This window comes from Periplaneta americana, chromosome 1 (assembly GCF_040183065.1).
Source record: "Periplaneta americana isolate PAMFEO1 chromosome 1, P.americana_PAMFEO1_priV1, whole genome shotgun sequence".
In the NCBI taxonomy this organism is placed as follows: Eukaryota; Metazoa; Arthropoda; class Insecta; order Blattodea; family Blattidae; genus Periplaneta; species Periplaneta americana.
The window spans coordinates 101,424,162-101,447,041 of NC_091117.1; positions in this window are offsets into that span (position 1 = coordinate 101,424,162).

Genomic DNA, 22,880 nt, shown 5'->3' on the forward strand with positions numbered 1-22,880 from the left:
TGAATATGTGAACAATTTAATTGTTTCATCTCCTGCAATTTGTCAATGAATAATTTACAATAATTTTTAATGTATGCTAGATAATATTTTGTCCTCTATTTTTCCTTTAACTTTCGTTTTGGATAATACTGTATTAAGTTTTGAAAGTACCGGTATTTTACAGATTTCTTTAAAATTATGAAGATGAGTTTGTTTTTCTTGAGAAAGTGATGTAGCCTATGATACATTCTTCTACAGTATTAAACCAGAGGTCTAAATGTTAATGTTATGTTTTATTTAACGACGCTCGCAACTACCGAGGTTATATCAGTGTCGCCGGTGTGCCGGAATTTTGTCCCGCAGCAGTTCTTTTACATGCCAGTAAATCTACTGACATGAGCATGTCGCATTTAAGCACAATTAAATGCCATCGATCTCGCCCAGGATCGAACCCGCAACCTCGGGCATAGAAGGCAAGCGCTATACCAACTGCGTCAATCAGGCCGACCAGAGGGCTAAAAGTTTTAGCAGGAACTATTTCACCTTTTCTCGTAGAATATTCTGTCCCACATTCCTTCTTAATTTTCTCTTCTTCTGTCTTTGAAAGTTTTATTTGTTTTACTCTCTTACTTTCTTATAGAATTTATTGGAACTTCTTTTGTCATTATCCTGCCCTTGAGTTTCTTCATTTACTGTAGAATTGATTGAATCTTCTCTTATTGTTATTATCACCTGTTCTTGAGTTTCTTCATTTCCTCTAAAATTGATTTAATCTTCTCTTGTCAATATTGTACTCTGCTTCTTAGTCTGTTCACTCACTGTTGAATTGATTGGATCTTCTCTTGTTGTTATTATCTGTCTCTGTTTTCTCATTATCCATTATTTACAGTGTTTGAGGATTTACATCGGAAATGTCTTGCTCATTATAGCTTTCACGTGTATCATATGTTGATAATAAATTAAAATTCCCCCCTTTTTCAGATATAGAATTTCCAGGGCTTCAGTCACTATCAGAAATTGAATCACATTCGTCACTTTCATCATTTATGAAAAACACTTCAAATAGGTCAAATTCTTTACTGCAAATGCATTAGTAATTAATTGCGAATTGTGATTTTCTGCGTATTTTCTTCCAAATCCATAAAATTATATTCTTACTTACTTATAGTAATCTCCATGTCAGTTGACCGTGTTGACTGTGCTTCCATATTGTTTCCTCCTAAGTCCGTAACAGTTTGTTTTTTTATAACTGTTGTGACCTCCATGTCTTCTAATTCATATCCATTATTAAAATTTTACTACACTGAGATGAGAAGGAAGCATATAACTATAATATTTCTGCTCTAGTTACATTACTTCACACTTGTTCAGGGCTTTGTGTATCATTAAAGAGCCTCTTCTTTGAAATTTCAGACCATGCATATCACATCAAACCATTTTGCCCACATAAGACACTATTGATTCTCCCCATTAACTAGTGTAATCATTTAAACTGTATAACAAATTAAAATTTCAAACAGTTGTTAATCATTATCTTGCACTGATGAGAGTGCCAATACTCACATTTTAACTTGGAAAGTTTCCGGAATAGCAAATGGCAAAACATGTTATGTCAACATATCAATGTTTGCCACCTTAAAAAATTCTAAGACCAAACTTGATATGTACACTTATCAAATTCTGCCACCTCACAAAATTGAAAGATTTCACATATCATGAAGTGACTGGACTTAATATTACTGTAATTATTCACCCCAGACATATCATGCTTTGCCAAACCTACGAACTGAGCTGAAAAACAGAAAATGGCCAAAAAGTGACATATCATGTTTTGCCATCCCATTCTAGCTGCCTTTGTATTCTGTGCAATTAACTGCATTTTAAAGCTCCAACTTTCTTTGAAAAATCCAATTAACACACTGTAATTTGAAACGTATAGTATATATTGAACATCCATTAATAGAATTTGGAGGAATTTGAATGATTTGATTTTTCACAGCAACATGAAACTTTAAATCGCGGATTTGTCAAAACTCTAGAATAATTTTGAGTTGTTTGTGTTTTGAAGGAATCTGTTGAAATTCCTTTGTTTAGATCGAATGATTTTCCTAATAGTTATATACTAATATGTTTTGCATGTTTTCACTGAAACATGCAGCTTCTTCCGAAGAGCCTGCATAGAACCTTGTCGTTTCTTCATCTTCTTTTATGTCTTACGTTCATTATGACTCATTTTGTAGCAATATCACGATACAAAAGGAGTCGTAATGTTTACAACAATTCTGAGAGCGAATAGGCTACTGTAAATGGCACAGATATTCACTGGCGGTAAAATTGAAAATGTTGCTTGGTAACAGTTCATAGGCCATTAGCCCTATATCTGGAAATAGTGGTGCTTCTTGAGGCTAGTTGTGTCTGTAGACACGATTTGGAACTACTTCCAATTCCCGTGTTAGTTGGCCTGTTGTATATTGAAATAAGTTTAAATAACAGGAGTTCGATTATGCGCAATTTTCAAAACGTGCAGAGGTGAGTCTGCCTCGAGATAAATAAAAAATAGGTTACAACCGACAAATTACTCTGCAATCAACATACATTCAAGTAACTTGAGGGATAGAACACAAAGGACGGACATTTAAAAGATATTTCCTGAATCATGCTTACGTGGACTGGCATGCTCTATCTGAAGGCTTATTATACGTTTTTCCAATAGCCATAAATGTTTTAAAAAATAAGCTCGATACCTTTACTAATGGATGCTAATGTAAGTTACTAATTGTTTGATTTGTAATTATACTGAGTGCACAGTGGTTGTAGTGGGAGTGCAGTGAGTTATAGTGTGTGTGTGTGTGTGTTTGCTGTAGTAAATGTGCAGTAAGCTACTCAGCCTGTCCACAAAGTTTTAGTGGCCGAGTAATGAGTGGCGTTAATGTTAGTGATTATAGACAGTACAGAGAATGTTAAAAATATTATTCATATTAGAATTGGAATTCGGAGAATGATGAGAACTACATCGAAACTAAACAATCAGGTAAAATATCACAATTTAAATATTAACACATTGTAGTATTCATTAGTTCAATCTTTCACTCTCTCATTAATAAATTAATTCATTCATTCATACATTCATTTTAAATAACATAATAGTTATCCAGTGGTAACATTAATAGTGAAAAGTGTATACCGACGATGTTGAGCAGCAATTTAATATATAAGAGTTTGAATGAAATAAGACTTCACTTGATTCTCATCAAATAAATTTTCTCGAATCTTCTGTAAACATATCTTAAGTCAAAGGACGGTATAAACATGAGAACAAGAGACTTAAATATCCTTTCATGCGAGATGTTTGTTAATTTTTTTATTGTTTTCTCGCCCTCCTGCAAAATTGAAATTTTTGACAGACCAGATTGGTGTTGAACACCAACGATAAAGTAGTATGACATATATTTCATTACAGGCGTTTAATTATAATATATTCTATTGTTAGTTCTATTAACTGCTGTCCTTGACTTCTTGTATTTGTTAAATTCTTTAGTTTTTCTCTCAGAATACCTTGTCTTCATATATCGTTCTTTTTTCTGTAACTACGACGTGGTGAAAACTCATTTGCAGTTAATGAATATTCATTCATTCATTCATTCATTCATTCATTCATTCATTCATTCATTCATTCATTCATTCATTCATTCATTCCGAAGCTAATAATGAAAGCGGGGCATGAGAAAGCAAAGTCTAACGCTTGCAAATAATTATTGAATAGGATAATTTTGAGACTAGAAAAAAATGCATGTTTTTTTTTTTTTCCACTCTCTATAAGATGTAGTCGTTCTTTAGTCAATTGTCCAAAGATAGTTTTTAACCTCATAAGTGACGACAATTATTAGGCAACACTCATGAGACAAGTAGCCAAGAGACAATGGGTGGGGTGGCAAGTTAGTTTCCCTTCATATACTGTATGCGCAAGAACTGGAATAATAAAGAAGAAATATTAACTTATTGACAACATTTTAGGAGAAAGCTGCGGAGGGGCTTGCATGGTGCATAGAATAGAATTTTCAAGATGATACATCACAGCAAAATTTCGTAAAAACGCACAGAAACGAAATCAGTTCAGACACACTGTTACAGTATTTTCAAAACATGTATCGCCCAACATATAAAATATATGCAATTAACCAAAATTATATCACAACATTATCAAAGTTAATGTTTTCAATCATACCCAAATCTTATTATTATCTCAGAAATGAATTGCACATTATTCTTGCTCTCATTCTTTTTAAGAGTTAAGAAAGAGTCACTGGCCTCAGTCAGTATTTTTTATCTCATGCAGATCAACTGACGTTCAATATCATCATTGGTCTTCACAACTCTCTGCTAAGTCAAAACTGATATAGTGAAATCTTTTAGAGATCCAACTATTTTTCATTGTTTGAGCATGAAATTTTTAATTTTGTCTATAGCTTAGTGATAAATTTTGTTCAATAATTTAAATAACAAACGTAATTTGGGTGGTCTTCATTGAGTTTTCTGCATAAAAGAATAGGGTGAACTAGGGTCTGTTGGACAGTCGGGCACGTTGGACACTCCGTACTTTAATGTGTTACCACGCCACTTGTGGGCACCACATTCAGCTAGAAGTCAATGACTGAAGTAGCCACGAGTGGGGCTACTTCCGTCATTGACTTCTAGCAGAATGTGGTGCCCACAAGTGGCGTGGTAACACGTTAAAGTACGGAGTGTCCAACATGCCCGACTGTCCAACAGACCCTAGTTTACCCTATGCGTTATGCATCTTAAATCGTATTTTCTGAGTCTACGTTTTTTTTCTTTTATTTGTGTGGAAGTTAAAATCTAAAATTCTGTTGCATATTGTAGCATGGGGATTTCAAGAATGTTCGGAATTTGAAGTAAAATTTTGATATTTCTTTTCATATATTTAAATGACACGAGTTCAATTATGCGCAATGTTCAAAGCGTACAGAAGTGAGACTGGCTGGAGACAAATAAAAACTAGGTTGCAGCCACTAAATTTGTCTGCAAGGAACGACCATTCAACTAAATTGAGGAAAAGAACATAGAGGACGGACATTTGAAGGAGTTCTTTCCTCAGTTCTATCAGGGACTGCAATGCTCTACTTGCAGACTTAATGTAGGCTTTTCCAATAGGCCCCAACCAGAAGTGTTTTCAAAAATGAAATTAAGATCTTTGCTAATAGACGTTAATGTAACAAAATAGTTTTTGGATTTAAAGTTACACTGACAAGTTGAGGTTGTCAGATCGATGTCACAATTTTGTATGGGGATTTGTTTGGTGAAAATAGATAAAAAATGAAACGACCCATGTCTCTCCCATAGACCCTAGTTTACTCGTAAGAAATAAAGTATGAAATGCTATCAAGTGTTCTTGAGTCGTTGTTGCATGCAAATTAATCACCGCTCATACGGCAACAGACTATTTTCGATTTCTGTAACCGAGTTTACATACGTTATATTAAGCCTATTATTTTAAACTTATTATAATTATTGTTTGTTGATTTTCTTCTAGGCTACTTGTTCAATTATGTCAAGTGACAAGGACACAAACACACCGCCTGACGCTTCGATGAATGCGGAAACTGTCAAATAAAGCTTTTCGTACGGGAACGGTGCGATATTTTCAAGGTGAAGACGTTATGTATTACCACTTTTTTAAATTAATTACCATCACCATTATAATGGTTTTTTCGTTCTATGAAAATTTAGTATCAATATTCATTCATAGTAGAAATACAGCCATTAAAATAATAATAAAGTTAACTACATAAAACATAATTTGAAAGATTACTAATTTGTTAGATGCACAGAATTTTTAATGTTATTTATTTTAACTACCAGATTGGCTTCTAGATTTGGGACTGAAGACCTCTCCAGTGCGAAAGTAAATTTACAGTCTCGACAGATAGGTGACGAAGCTATAAATTTATTCATGGAAGCTCTAGAAACTTTCAAGTTCGAAGATACAGAAGATTTAATCTTCGATGAACCTGTTCCTATAAAGAATGCAGAAACACCTAGTTCTATCTCAGCAGAAGAGCGTGATATGTCGGACTTTCAACCAAGTCCAGAAAAACTCCAGAGATACGAGCGGATACCACTGGACACAAAAATAAAAGTGGTAAATTTGGCTAACTGGAGTTTGAATAAATTGCTGCATCAGGGTTCCCGTCTGTTAAAACGCAAGGGGCTTCTTGCATTGTGGCGGAGAGACATCGAAACGGGAGGTACGCGGTACGATAAAATGGTGATGATAGACAAGTTGGCGTATGACAGATTTGTGGAGGCCAGGGAAAGGAATGAACAAGTGACAACCAAGAGATTGCAGGAGTGGGCTTTAGCGACGGCCTTTCGTAATACCTTTAATATCTTTCGGATTCTTCGTTCGACTTCACAGAAAGTTACAGCTGGGTCGTTGCTTAAGAAACGACACATTCGTACACTGCACATTACGCAATAACATCTTCGGGAAAACATTACCTAAAGTGTTTTTGTGTACGCAGGAACTTGGAGGTAAATTTGGGCCTAGAGTAAATTTAATGTAAAGGCTGGTTCACAATAAACCGGGAATGGAAACGACGTGAACGAGAATAAAAATATTGTTAAAATAAATATATTTAAATGTGGGCATTTATAATTAACGAGAAGCTTGTCGGAACCCGGGAACGGCAACGTGAAAGTTAATTGTGAATTCTCACATTTAAGTACATTTATTTTAACAATATTTCCGTTCTCGTTCTCATTGTCGTTTCCGTTCCCGGCTTATTGTGAACCAGCCTTAAGGGTTAATAAATTACAGAATGGACTAAAAATGTGGTTGTAAACATGTTCAATTTCAGGAAAACTGACTTCTGCGCTTTTTAAGAAATTTTTAGATAGAGTTCTGTAGCCATATGTAAAAAAAAAACAGTTCTTCCTTACGTTAGATTCATGGGATGGATAAACGGTGATATATACGACGAAAAGTTTCTTAATGAAGACAACCTGCCAAATATACTTTAAAAATTATTCCTCCTAAATGTACATCATTATGCCAGTCGTGTGACGTGTATTTTTACAAGATGATTAAACAGTTTCTATGACGTCTCCATACATGTACATATCCATCATAAAGGAGTCGAAATATCTCTTCCCAGGAGGATGAAATAAAAATTCATTCCCTTGTACATAATCAGCTGACGGTTCCAATTTTTAAAGGCATGGTACGCAAGTAAGTTAGTAGCCGAGAGAAATGTTTTCATGAACGTCAAAGACGTGTGCTTGCAGAATGACGTTAAGTAAGGCAAGTGTGAATGTGGAATGAGGACTGATGAGCTTCATCTGTTTTCCTTGCTTTTTCGACACTTATTATCCACAGTTCTGTAGTGAGTGTACCATTACAGAGGACTAGGAGTAGGTCTACAATAGATGAGTCCTTCTTTTATTAACTAGTATAGCATGCTTCTCCGTTACATAAACTGTTTCTTAAAATTCTCTGATTAGAATTCTGGAAAGGACAATGTAAAGCATTAGATCTATTTATGGTATTGTGGCAGCTATGCCTCGCAACAGATACGGCATAACTTCACGAATTGGTCTGCAGTGTGACAATAGCTACGTGGGAGTATAGCTTACAATGAGAGTCCATGAGCACAAGAAGGGACTACGTACAACCCTGTTACGGAATTTCTACAAATTATTTTCGGCTTATCTGAATGATATTGAAGAAAATTCCGAGACATGTAACTCTCGATTTTTTTATTCTCTATCAACGAAAAAAAATTCAAGTTTTCAATGATGTTAAATTACATTTTCAATACATAGGAATAATGAAACATTTACCCTAATATATATTTTTTTTTTCGGGAAAGAAAGCTGAAACACGGTCTTTTTATTTTTACTATATTTTCACCAAAAAAATCCCCATACAAAACTGTGACATCGATCTGACAACTTCTCCTTGTGAGTGCGCAGTGCGTTATATTGGAAGTGCAGTGAGTTTTAGAGTGTATGTGCAGTATGTGGTAGGCCGAGTGAAAGTGCAGTGAACTACAGAGCCTGTTTAGTAGATTTTAGTATCCGAGTAATGACATGATTACAGTTAATGTGTGGTGGGTAGTGAAATTACAGATAATTTTGAAAATACTCGTGCTATTCATATTAAAATTAAAATTATAATTCGGAGAATGATGAGAACTGCATCCAAACTAGACACTCAGCTAAAATAACTTTACAATTCAAAATATTACGAAGGTTAGTATTTATTCAGTGAAAACTTTAATAGTGAAAAGGGTATATCGACGATGTTGAACAGCAACCTCGTATTTAAAAATATGAACAAAATAAGACTTCAGTTGATTCTCATCAAAAACATTTTCTCGGATCTTCTGCGAGCACACCGCATGTCAAGGCATGGATGTAAACATGAGAAGAAGAGACTTACTGTAATTAATATCCTGTTATGCCAGACATTTGTTGGTTTTTTAAAGATATTCAGTTGTTTCTTCGCTCTTCTGCAAAATTGAAATTTTTGACATACGAGATTGGTGTTGAACACCAGCGGTACAGTAGTATAACATATCTCATTACAGGTGTTTAATTATATATTTTCTTTTTAGTTATCTTAAGGGGTTAGGTACAGCTTACAGCAGTAAAAGTTTGGATATATTCAACATTTTTTCCCTCCATTACTGTATCTTGTACAGTAATTAAAATTGGTATGTTTAAAACACTATCCTTCTGCTATATGAAAAAAATATTTTTGCAATTAATTTTTTTAATTCAGTTCATTTTGCAGTGTTGAAGTGTTACCCACATAACTCAAAAACTGTCCAACATTCTGAGGTGAAATTTTTTGTGTATTTATACATGTCATATCAACTATATGATGCACGATCACTCCTCTTACCTTTGATATATTGTCTGATAAAAAGTGAATTCGTTTAAAAAATGATCAAATATCAGTATTTTCTTTTAACACAAAATAAAAATATATTATTTATTAAAGAATGTAGTAGAAATAGCATTATATTGTAAATATGAGTTTCAGCAATAAAATAAAAGAGAAAGAACATGAACAAGTTATGAGTTATGAGGGAAAGGCTTCATGGCTGCACAGTGAACTGGCACCATTTTTAACTTTAAAAAAATATAACTAGTTTTTTAAATCGTAAAAATATATTTTTTAATATAGCGGAAGAACAGTATTTTACACATACCAATTTTCATTATTGTACAAGATACAATAATGGAGGAAAAAATGTTGAATATTTACAAAACTTTTACTGCAGTAAGGTGTACCTAACCCCTTAACAACTGTCCTTGACTTGTATTTGCTGAAATCTTTAGTTCTCTGTCAGAATGTCTTTTCTTCATATATCCTTCTTTCGTTCGTTCGTACGTTCGTTCGCTTGTTAGTTAGTTCGTTCATTCGTTTACTAATTAATTAATTGATTCATATAGTGCGAAGCTAATACGAAGACGGAACGTAAGAAAATAAAATCTATCTCACTGATAATAATTTTTCAGTAGCACATTTTTAGTCTATAAGAAATAAATGTTTTGTTTTCCGCTACCTATATAAGTAGTCGTTTTTAGTTAACTGTCCGAAGATTGGTTTGAATCTCATAAGTGACACCAATAAGACAACATGGATGGGGCAACGAAGCCAGGAGATAATGGATAGGGTGGCCAGTTCCTTTCCCCCTTTTGGAAACTAGAATAACAAATAATATAAATTAAATTATTGGCAAGTTTTTAGAAAAAAGCTGCAGAGAGACTTCTATGGTGATAGAATAGCATTTTCAGGATGATACATATCAGCAAAAATTAATAAAAATGCATACAAATAAAATCAGTTCAGACACATGATTACAGCATTTTCAGAACATATTTAGCCCAACGTAGCCAGTATATACAATTAACCAAAATTCTATCACAACATTATCAAAGTTAAAGTTTTAAATCATACTCGAATTTTATTATTTATCTCAGAAGCGAATTGCATATTATTCTCGCACTGATGCTTTTAAGAGTTAAGAAAGAGCCAGTGGTCTCAGTCAGTATTTTTAATCTCATGGAGATTCAAACATCCACCATATCATCAATGGCCTTCCCAACTCTGTTAACTCAGAAGCGATATAGTGAAATCTGTTTTAAGATGCAACTATTTTCCAGTGTCTGAACATGGCATTTTTTTTCTATAGCTTAGTGTTTTATTTTATTCAATAATTGAAATAACAAACGGAATTTTTCTGATGTCCTTATTGAGTTATCTACATAAAAGAATATCTGTTATGCGTCTGAAACCTTATTTTCTCAAGTTTCATGGTTTGTTTTTATATGGATGGGAGTTAAAATTCAAAATTCTCTTGCAAATTGTTGCATTGGGATTGCAGAAATGTTTGGAATTTGAAGTAAGGTATAGAAAGTAATGACGAGCAGAAAACTGTCGGTCATCATGGTGCTAGCAGCAACGTTGCCAACGAGCAAGAAATGACTGCAGATGCATGTGGTGTGGTTTTGCGAACCGTGCAAAGAATTATTGTTAGTGAAGGAAACGGGTATTGTTTTAGTGTCTTGCTTACAGTAACCAATGGCTAAGGTCATTATTGTCTTTCGAGAATTTAAATTCTCTCCTGTGCTATTTGTATTGCACGTGCGTGAAGTGCGATGTGGCAATGTTTTACGCTGCCTTGCGCTCTCTATCTATCTCTTTCGACTCAAACGCTAGGAGACGACCGCCTTCCCAATTGCCGTCGACTGTAGTTACCGGTAATATCTGAATGTTAGTTTCTTTTGCTGTCGGTTCCACTTCCCCTCTGTATAGCCTAGTATAAATCTCCCCGAATGAAAGGGTCTGAATTCAACACTGTAACACAAATTATGAGCAATTATAATTTGTGGAACTGTTTACATACCGACAGCTGACAGTGCTGCAGGGCTGACACCACTGAGTGTGAGAACATACGGTTCTTCTGTGAGAACGGGTCTGTGCTGCGCAAGCTCGATTACTCTTGATGTTGGTTTGTAGCTGAGAGCAGCCTCCGGCACCTGCACCATGAGGACAGAAATATAAGTGAAAAATAATACTATAAAATTGAGAGGTTCATATAAGTAGGGGGGACAAGTAACATTTCAAGAAAAAAACACAAGTTGAAGATCAGATTAAATTAGTTATTGCAAGAGCCCGGGTTTCCATGTACTATCAAATCTTCAAACATGCATGCTTTCATTAATGCACTAGCATATTACGAAACAAGCATAATGAAGCAAAAACAATAAAAATATGTACTATCAAAACTGAATTCTACATTATAGGATATTACATTTTTATTTTGAAAAAAAAAACGTACAACTAATTTCTCAAAATTTTCTTCACTTAAGCTCATGTGTTTATCTGAAGCACGCTCTTGAACAGAGAAAATGATCTTTCTACGTCACAAGAAGTGACAGGTACTTACTTAAGCGAAGAAAATTGCGGCAAAATGAGATCGAATGCTCCCCATGAACATGACCGCAGCAGGAATCGAATCCATGACCTACCGACTTTGCAGCATTACGCCTTAACCGTGACGATATCACGCGCCCCAAAATACACAAGACTTACGTGTACGTCTTTATTATAACAATCACAATAAACTACATCACCGTTCGTCTTCAAAAATTCCTTTTCTTCAATCCATTTTGATGCAACGTCTCTTCTTACAGTTCTTTTTTAAATATATTATTTTACGAAGCTTTATCAACATCTTAGGTTATTTAGGGTCTGCATGCGATGAAAGTGATAATGCCGGTGAAATGAGTCCGGAGTCCAGCACATATTGGGTTGAGGGACTTACAGTTCTAACAGGAGCTATAGCAACACTTCACAATCGACACAGAAGTCTACTAAATGTAGTTGCAAGCAAGATACTTCTGCCTTCCTTTCTTTCAATGTTTTGACCTCCGGCTTGTAACGAGCGAGAGTTGGGGGTTGGAAATTTCCTTCAAATATTTATGACAATTTTATGAAAACATATTTCGTTATAGAAAATACTGAAACATTATTAGCAACATGCATGTAGCTCACAATTTTCTGTAACTTTCGCAGATCTTGATATTTTGAAATTTATCTCGCATCACGATTTTGACAATTTAAGGCCAATGAAAACAAACCTCTTGAGGTCTCTAAGCACTAAAAACTAGTATTTCCACCCCACAGCCTGTAAGCGTCGAGGCATACTGCCCACTAACTATCGGAGAGACTCCTGGGGGATGCGATCCCACTCCTCCAGCAATGTTTCCTTCAACTCGCTACAGTGTTGATGTCACGCCATTGAACATTCCTTCCAAGCATATCCAAGACATGCTACGAGCTCACCAATCTAGGGTTCGTATCCCAACTTACTGTAGTTACTGCACAACACAACGAGCGGTAGGCGGACGGGCGTTATCTTACATGAGTATAAAGTTCTGGTCAATGAAAGGTGTAAAGGGCATCACATGGTTCTCCAGGACCTCTTCGACGTACTTTAGTACATTGAGGGTCCCGCGATCGACGAACACGAGCTCAGTGCGAACTACTTCGCTGATGCCAGCCCACAACATTATTGAGCCGCTTCCAAACGGGGTCCTCGAGGAAAAAGCAACGGACGAGTACCTTCTTCACACTCTTTCTTGTCCATCAGAAGACCTCAGGTTAAAGCGACTCTCACAGAGGTCCACTGCTCTGGAGTCCATCCCTGAGCCATAGCTCGAGTTGCTTCTGCAAGCCTCCTCCTTACTATTCGCTCATTCACTCTCACATGCCTGTCGATTACTTGCCTGTATGCTATGGTATGGCGATCACGCAGAATTTGCATAGTGAGAAATCTGTCATCCCTGGCACTTGTGCTCCTCCTGATCCCCGTCTCTTGTCGTATGTTCCTATAGTTTTCTATAGCGTTGCATTGCACTGTGAATACTACCGAGCGATGCTCCGATGACCCGAGCCACATAACGAAGGCTGCGTTCATCCTCCACCAAAGCAACTGCCATTGCGACATCTTCACGGCTGAGACGCATCTTTTACTCACAACAGCACATGAATAACTGACTAAAATATTAGTGAATGGTTCAAAATGTTTTCTGATATCCATAGATCATCAATAAGGCTGCCACAAGGTTGTAAACCATAAAAGCTTTTATTGCGCCATCCTCACTAAAATCATATAGATAAGTACTTCGGAGATTAGAGTGCAATAAACTGTCTAAAGATGGTCATATCCTCAATTTCTTTTCACAAACAGTTTAGAGAGATGTTCTAAATATCTTAAAATGGGAAGAGAATTCTTTGGTTCCGGATTATTTAGAAAAAAATGTAATTTATTTTAAGTGTTTCACTTTTTTTGCCGGTCAGTGTATATGCACTAAGTCCAGAAAAAAGGACATAATATTATGCAATGTAGAAGTCTAAATATGTGCTATTAAATCTAAAATCTTCAAAATATGCATTATGCATCAATGTACTTCCAAAAAAAGGCCAAACCATGCAAACATGCACGGGAAAGTACGGTTATTTGGAATCGATGTCATAAAATGAATATCTGCTAAGTTTGAGAAGTTTAACAAGCTTATATAAAAACATGCATTTGCATGGAAATTCGGGCTCTGCTTATTACATTCTTCGAAGTTACGCACGTATTGTCAAAGACATCTGAACACAGGCCTAGTACAAATCAAAATAATAAATAACAATTTAGGAATACATCCAGACGTGTGATAAGTTATACAGGTTGGTTCACGAAGTGTGAACCGCGCCTTAGGAATCAGTTCTGTGGGTCATTTTGAGCAAAATATGTTGCATGAACTTAGGTCCAATTATTATTATCATTATTATTGTTATTATTATTATTATTATTATTATTATTATTATTATTATTATTATTATTATTATTATTAAATTTGTAAAAATACATACGTCGTGCTATGAATCAGAATTGTCACTTGTTTGAGTTTTAATAGAAACATTGCGATCTACACTAAAGCTCCTGCAAGGAAAGAAGCAACTTGTGACAGCTCATGCTCCCCGGATCCCTCTTCCCAATGGGAACTGTATTCGTCACTCGCCTTTTTAGTGCCAGTGACGCGCCACACACGTAATAGACACACATATATTCCCTAACTTTTCTTCCGCTCTTACCTGTCTGCCCGTCCTTCAGATGATTGCCATCGGAGTGAAAGGAGAGGAAATGCTGTTTAGTTACAACATCGCTTTTTGGCTTTATACATACCATGTGTCTTACTAGAAACGTCAGAAGCTGCATCTTTCTCCGCTAGTGGGGGATTCCGCCATGACATGAAGTACGGGGAGAGATGTAGAATAGATCAGGTCTAGCAACAACAGCTGTCTATGAGTAGGCCTAAGCCTAATGTCAGCATTTCGTAATCTTACATTGGAAGATGCCCCTTTAGAGATCAAGCGACGTATGTATTATCAATAGTTGGTTATCATGTTGTGCTGCGCTACAATTTTGTATGCCGAATGTAACATGGCAACAAATCTTTATTGTTGTAGGTATTGTGCGATATGTATCTAGGCGACACGATTCGGAAAATCGGGTTTCGGAATATATGTAGGCCTACATTCGGAAAAATCACTTCGGAAAACAGAAACGGAAAATTTGTTTTCGGAAAGTAGGAACATTCGGAATAAATGCTATTCGGAATATTCGATTCGGAAAAAAGGGCCGCAAGGATTATCATTATAGTGCGGTTTTCACTCATTTTTATGTACATTGTAACATTATCAGTTCACCTTGTGTATAGTCCGGATCAGCTTACTTAATAGGTACCCTAAGTGTGAAACCTAACTATTTTTCCTCTATTACTTCATATGCTAGTGAATTATAGCGATTTTCTAGCTCTCAGGTTGAATTTTCTTTCACCAAATTCGTTTCGAATTTTGGGTACTGACAAATACTACAAGTGGAAGTTATTTTCTAACTGTTATGTTGGCAGCAATAATTACGGTTTGCAGTAAAAGGAAACTGATGAAAATGGAAGTACCTAAGCTTGTGAATTAATAATTAATTAATAATATTAATATCAATACACGGTTCAAAGATGGCGTCAAGTGTGATGTGCTGTGTACATCCAATCCTCTTTGAAGAGTGATTGCGTGTTTTATTAATAAATAGTGTGTGATTGAAGCAAGGATCTTAAAGTGTGTTTTGTAAAACCTTTATGGTATTATTAGCATGTGTTAATTTGCTTGGATTATGTTGATATTACAAAAATAGTGAGTTTTGTTTTGACTGGTCACCGCCTACTTGAAGTGTAGTAAACTGTTTCACTGCCAGGCGCTGCTAGTTGCGACCGAGCCCCTACGACGCCATAGCGGAAAAGTGAGAAATATGTTCCCAGATTGAAGCAGCGGAAAGCAGCCATTTGTTGGTAGAAAACGCGCGGGATTTCGAAACCGCTCTTTGAATACGCGTTGTATTGCGTACCCGAAAGCTAAATGTTTTTTATTTACAGGAACAATACTTCCTTTCCGATATACCTTTAATAACATGTTTCTGCTGTGAGCAGAGTTGCTAGGTTTTCTGCGAGGGAAATCGGGATATCAGAAGCTGACTTAAGACATTAGACTTATCATCACTTTATCATATTATTATTTAGTAAGTCTATGGTTGCGACCTCACAGGCACTGCCTCTAGGATCGTTGCTGAGGTAGTAACCGCCCGGGAAGGAACTGTATGCATGCAAGTTGTTCCTGGTTTGGGAAGAAGCTGTGCTCGTGCCTGAGTTCCGTCCCGTAAGAGTAAAGCCTCATGGTTGTTTGCTCTACGCATCTCATCGTATAGGAGAAGAACATGATGACTGTTAATGAAGAGATTATGGTGCATGATGTGGAAGAAATGTTTCGGTCAACCGAAAATGAAACTAATTTTATAATACAGACCATGCAGAAAGACAAGAGATCAGACAAAAAATGGAATGAAAAAGTTCTAGAATCAGCTGCATCCATAAGAAAAACTTTAAATACATTTCATCAATTGTTATCTGCACAGCAAATCACCGATAGACATACGCATTTAGATTGGCGTCCCAGTCAAATTTCTTATGCTAGTTCCTTACAGAAAGCGTCAGGAGACAGGGAGGCTAACGTTACAAAAAAATGTGGTCATTATTTCTCCAAAGACTCCAGAAATGGTCGTGGATTCAGAACAGACTCTAAAATTGGTCCAATCTACTTCAGGCAACAACTTGAGAATAGGCATTAATAACATTAAAAAGATAAGGAATAAAAGTGTTCTATTTGAACTTAGGAATAAAGAAGAATGTAGTGACTTTGTTAGATCTGTTCAAGAACAAAACAAGAACTTAGTGATAAAAATCCCAGAAAAAAAGAACCCACGAATAATTGTATTTGGCATAGATAGTAGTTTTCCAAATGAAGAACTATTGGAAGCCGTTATCGAGCAAAATCCTACCTTAAAGCAGTGCCAGGCCGATTCCAATGAACACGTGATACTGCGTTTCATGAAACATTCACGCAACGGTCAGTCTCAGTTTGCGGTTTTAGAGGTTACATCTAAGTTCTACCGCGCCATGATGTCACTAGGAAAGCTATATATTGGCTACATGAGATGCCCGGTGCGAGACCATATTCATGTGGTGCGTTGTCATCAATGCTCCGCTTATGGGCACTTCTCATCTGCATGCAGCTCTGAAAAGCGATGTTCCCACTGTGCTGGTTCACATGACAGAAGTGACTGTGAAAAAACTAAAACGGAGTGCATAAACTGTAAGCGCTACAACAGCAAAATGGAGACCAGAAGAAATTTCAAACCTGTGAACACCGAGCACGTAGCCACTTCACCTGACTGTCCCGCGTACAAGAAAATTGTAGACATTATTAAGTCGACAATTAATTATGGCTGAACTTATTATTTTCCAACAGAATGTACATAAATCACTTATTCCTACACAAGAACTTATTCACACGACGGGACTAAACTCTCAGCTGTCGAACAATGAAATTAAATTGTTATGTGTTCAGGAACCTAATTATAGGAAAAATCGCATTTCTGGTTTTGGTATTCATAATTTTGTACATTCATACAAGAATGGTACTGATGGTAACGAAAGCATCCCACGCGCGGCTATAATCACTAGAAATGCTAACACTATACAATTACCTCAGTATTGTTCTTCTGATAGAGTTGTTATATGCTTAGATTTCACTGGTATTGACATATATATATATATATATATATATATATATATATATATATATATATGTAATATTTATTATGATCCTGCCTGCGATTTTGACATTGTTTTAAATGATCTTCAAAAATTTGCCTAGATCTTAGAGATAAACACCTGCTTATACTGGGGGATATCAACGCCAAACATCATGCTTGGGGCAGTCCTATAAATGATTGGAAAGGGATACAGTTCCACGATTTTTGTTGCGCCAATAATCTTACCATACTCAACAAAGGAAACAAACCAACTTACCGTCGAAATAACTGCGCAAGTTTTCTCGACGTAAGTGTGTGTAGTGACAGGCTCTTACAACTCATCTCAGATTGGGCAGTGAGTGATACGGCAACTATGTCTGATCACGAACTGATTATAATCCGAATCCAGTCAGCATCTTGTAATTCTAATTTCTCTGGTGTTACTCGTAAATATAGAACTAAAAATGTCAAGTGGGATCACTTTAAAATCTCTGCAAAGAAGAAATTGCAACCAATCTCTTCCAAAATAAATAACATAGTTTCATCTGAAGTTCTTAATGTAACAATTGAAAATCTCACTAACGATATTATTAGCTTATGTGAAAAACACCTACCGAAAAAGTCGCAAACTGTGGTGAAAAATTACTGGTGGTCTACTGAATTAACTATACTGAGGAAGAGAGTCTTAGCTAGCTATAGACGCTTTAGAAGATGTAGATGTGACGAGTTACGTAGGAAGTATAAGGATTCATACGACATTATTAGAGAAGAATACAAAAATAAAATCATTCATGCAAAAATCAGTACGTGGAAAGAATTCTGCTCCACACAAACATCACAGAATCCATGGAGTGTAGTATATAAAATTTGCCGCAAACCCGAAAATTTCAATCGTACACTTACGACTGTTAAAACTGATGATGGTTATACGATCAATGCACACGAAACTGCTACCCATCTGATTAACAACTTCTTCTCTGATGACACGCAGGATTTAAATTTTCATAAACATGTACGGTATCTTACTGAACTAACTCCGCGTACAGGAGATGAAAGAGAGTTCACGTACGAAGAAGTGAATAGCGTCATCAATAAATTAGATGACAAGAAAGCCCCGGGATTAGATGCACTGTCAGCAAACATAGTTAAGAATGTTCATAATTGTTGTCCTGACTTATTTGTAAATATTTTTAATAAGTGTTTGGAACTGCACACATTTCCTGACCATTGGAAAATTGCTGCTGTAAGAATAATTTCAAAACCACATTGCACTGACAAACTAACAGCTAGTGCCTTTCGACCAATCTGCCTACTACCTGTGATGGGAAAAGTCTTTGAAAAGTTGATCATTGACAGGATTATGTATCATATGCACTCGAATAATCTTTTAAATACAAACCAGTATGGATTCATCCCCCAAAAATCCACGGAAGATGCCGTGCTTAATGTGGTTAACTGGGCTAAAGAGGTATTGGCAAACAAACAGATCGGACTACTGATATCTCTGGATATCAAAGGTGCTTTTGATAATGCCTGGTGGCCCATGATTTTGTTACAACTTAAGAGAAAAGAATGTCCCAGAAACTTATACAAGCTAATCAAAAATTATTTCTGTAATCGCAAAGCACAACTCACATTAGGACTGAAGACTGTATCTAAACATATTAACAAACGTTGTCCTCAAGGCTCAGTCTGTAGTCCCGGACTCTGGGTAATCCTGTATGATGGTTTGTTGCAAATAGATTTGCCAGTAAACTGAAACATTATTGCATATGCGGATGATGCTCTCATATTGATAAAGGGCGAAAATATACAAACCATAACAGAAAAAGCTAATTCAACTTTGAAGATCGTTTCGAAATGGGGTATTAACAACAAACTTCACTTTAATCCTCACAAAACAACGGCCATGTTAGTCACTAAGAAAAAGAATGTGGATGTCCCGTTAATTAAGTTTAACAGCGAATACATTCAAACAGTGAGTCACTTCACTTACCTAGGTGTTGTAATTGATAGTCGTATGCTATTCAGACTAAACTTCGATAATCTGGCTAAGAAAGCCAGTAAATTTCATTCATCACTAGTTAGGGCTGCTAAACCAACTTGGGGACTAAACTCTGATATTTTACGTATTATTTATCATGTAACATTTGAACCTTCAATACTCTACTGCACTTCGGCTCTTCGAAACATTCTAGTTAAAAAATAGGCTCAGAAAAAATTACTACAGATTCAACGTGGATTCATTTTACGCATCACACAGGCTTTTCGAACTATCTCAACAGATGCAGCTCTAATTATAGCAGGCATAGCACCACTCTATTTAACTGCCATTGCAAGAACTGAGCTCCTTAGTTATAAACAGGGTAAATTATTTCTTGACGAAGGTGTTCAATACGAAATTGAACAAAGAGCTAATTTTCTGTCAGTGGGTCATCCAAGAAATCATCTCCATCTTGTTGTTAATTCAAGATGCCTTTACAAGCACGATATGTATATATACACAGATGGTTCTCGAACACAGGGAGAAGATGGCAAGAGCTTTGTAGGTTGCGCTTTTAATAATGGTACAGAAATATTTTATTCTAAATATCGATTAGCACCAGTATGCAGTGTGTACCAAGCTGAACTATTTGCCATACTTCAAGCAATAAGATGGAGTACTATCAATAAAACGAACTCCTGCATACTATCTGATTCACAAGCAGCACTTCTGTCAGTTAGAAACAATAGGAATCTTCACCCCATTGCTTTGGATATAAGGTCTGAATTTAAAAATTACAATAATCACATATGCCTATCCTGGGTTAGAGGACACACAGGTATTGTAGGCAATGAACGAGCAGACGAACTTGCGAAAGAAGCTGCTTCCGCAGACATACCCTATTCATACATAAAGTGCCCAATCTCATATATCAAATGTAAAATGAAAGAACATATTACTTCTAACTGGAATTCACACTGGTCTGCAAGTGATAAAGGTTCAGTCACCAAAAACCTATTTTTTCCTCAGGTATATCATCGACTGAAATGCAAAATTTACTCTCCAAACTTTATTAGTACACAATTTATATCAGGTCATGGTAAATTTGGAGCTTATTTTGAACGATTCAAAATTAAGACTGGAGAAGAATCGATGTGCTCGTGTGGAGATATTCAGTCGGTTGAACATCTACTGTTTGGATGTCCTATATTTTACATGCAAAGACAATACCTTACTGTCCATGCTCTAAACTGTAAAATAACCTATGAGCAACCAATATGCACTGTTTTTCAAAAGCACTGTTGTTACAAACGCTTCGTCACATTCATACATCTTATATATTCAAGGCTATAATTTCATCTTTATCATCATGATAATCCAAAACATGTATTAGACCAGGTGGTCTGTTACGGTCTCACATCAGTCCAACTCTTAGCTGGGCGATCAACGAATTTTCTTTCACGAGGAGCGTACTGCAGAATTGTTTCGGCATGAGTGTTCTATCCATTCTTTTGAAATGATTAACGTATTGTAATACTGATTCGACTTTTAGTTATTTCAGGATATCATTATTTCTTTCGTGGTTCCATTTTGTGTCTCATGAAGTCCATCTCGGCAGCAAGAGTTTTTAAAATTGGGATTCGTGTATAACTCTAAATAAATTATGGTTTTAAAATTGTGTTTATTATGCATTATGTTTTTATAAATTTGGTAAATTTATTTTGTATATCAAAGTCATGTGTAAATGATAATGAATGTCCAAGGTATTTAATATTGTTCATTCTTTCCAATTATCTGTTACTGAGGTACATCTTGCTGTGTATGTATGTGTATATCCTATAATATATGTATGTATATATATATATGTATCTGTGTGTCTGAGTCTATGTATGTATGTATGTATGTATGCATGCATGTGTATATTTATAAATATATGTCTACATGTTATTATATTATGTCTACAAATGTACATATATTAGCAAAATGTCCTAATATGATCTACAAGATCAACATGTCTATTCATGTTAAATTCTCTAGGTATTTCGATTATAATTTCAATCCTTCAATCAAATTAATGTTTATCCACCGTATGTATCTATATGTTATGTCTCTACATAAGTAAGTATGTATGTAAGCATGTATGTATGTATGTATGTATGTGTGTGTATATTAGCGAAGTGTCATAATATTATCTATAAGTGCAACATGTCTATTCATGTTAAATTCTCTATGTTTTCCGATTGTAATTTCAAGGCCTTATCTAATTAATTTGTATATGTGTTACGCTTACAAGTGTATATTTATTGTATGGTAGTCTGTAAGTTTCAATTTGTTATGATTAGTTTAAAATATAACCCTAATATACTATATGTAAAATAGGGTTTATAAATATGGAATAAATACTACTACTACTACTACTAATATCAATACACAATTCAGTTGCGTTGTGATTCCAACTCAACTCTCTATTTTTTTAGACAGGCCAGAGGCCGTTTACCAAAGTTATCTTTTCTTTTCTGTTTTCGTTTTCACTTGTTTCCTTTGTTTTTTACTTACACTAATACAAACACAACATCCATGCCCGAGGCGGGACTCGAACCCACAACCCTTCGGACCAAGCGATAGAGACATGCCGTGCCCCTACCGCTTGAGCCATCCGGGCCGGCTCTATTCAGATAAGTGTAATTAAATAAGAAATAGCTTATAGACCTACATAGTAAGAAACCTGGACATAAATATATTTCACATTTTAATTAATCTCTTTGGTGTTTAGATTTTTATTAAAATATTCAAGAGGGAAAATAGGATAACAACTTCTCCAAGAAATAAATTGATTTCAAGTATTTTAAGTGGGGTATACATTTCAAACTGGTATTTTTAGTAGGTCATTTTACGACGCTTTATCAATATCTTAGGTTATCTAGCGTCTGTATGAGATGAAGGTGATAATGCCGGTGAAATGAGTCCAGGATCCAGCACCGAAAGTTACCCAGCATTTGCTCATATTGGGTTGAGGGGAAAACCCCGGAAAAATCCTCAACCAGATAACTTGCCCCGATCGGGAATCTAACCCGGGCCACCTGGTTTCGTGATCAGACCCGCTAACCGTTGCTCCACAGGTGTGGATTTCAAAGTGATATTCTGTTAACGAAATTCATACTAATATTTTCACGTGATCAAACCACATTTTTAGATTAAATCTCATGAATCGTAAACAGTTTAGTCAAAGCAATGAATTTCATGTTGCCAGACAAAATAAATGTTAATATTAAATCATACTAATCCTAATTACCAACATAGTATACGAAAAGTTCAGGAGGAATATATAGCCCTAATATTTCATAAATTGAAGGGGTCACCAGCAAAAGGTGCTATCTAACAAAATCTGGATTTGTACCAAGGTAAACTTCCACTTCCGATCCTGCTGTAAATATAATTCAATCTGAACAGCAGATTCTCATGTTGTTTCGGTTAATCCTTTCCGAAGAATTTTGCACACAAGACGAAAAAATGGAATGAAAATTATAGCTGATATGGAATAATACTCACCCGAAACAAAATACTGTTAGTTTTACCTCTGATCACATATACTATATCAGATTGGCCATTCCCATGTTATGAAATGGCAACATAAAATGAGAACAACCACCTTAACCACCGCCGTCGAAAAGGCATTTTTTGATAAA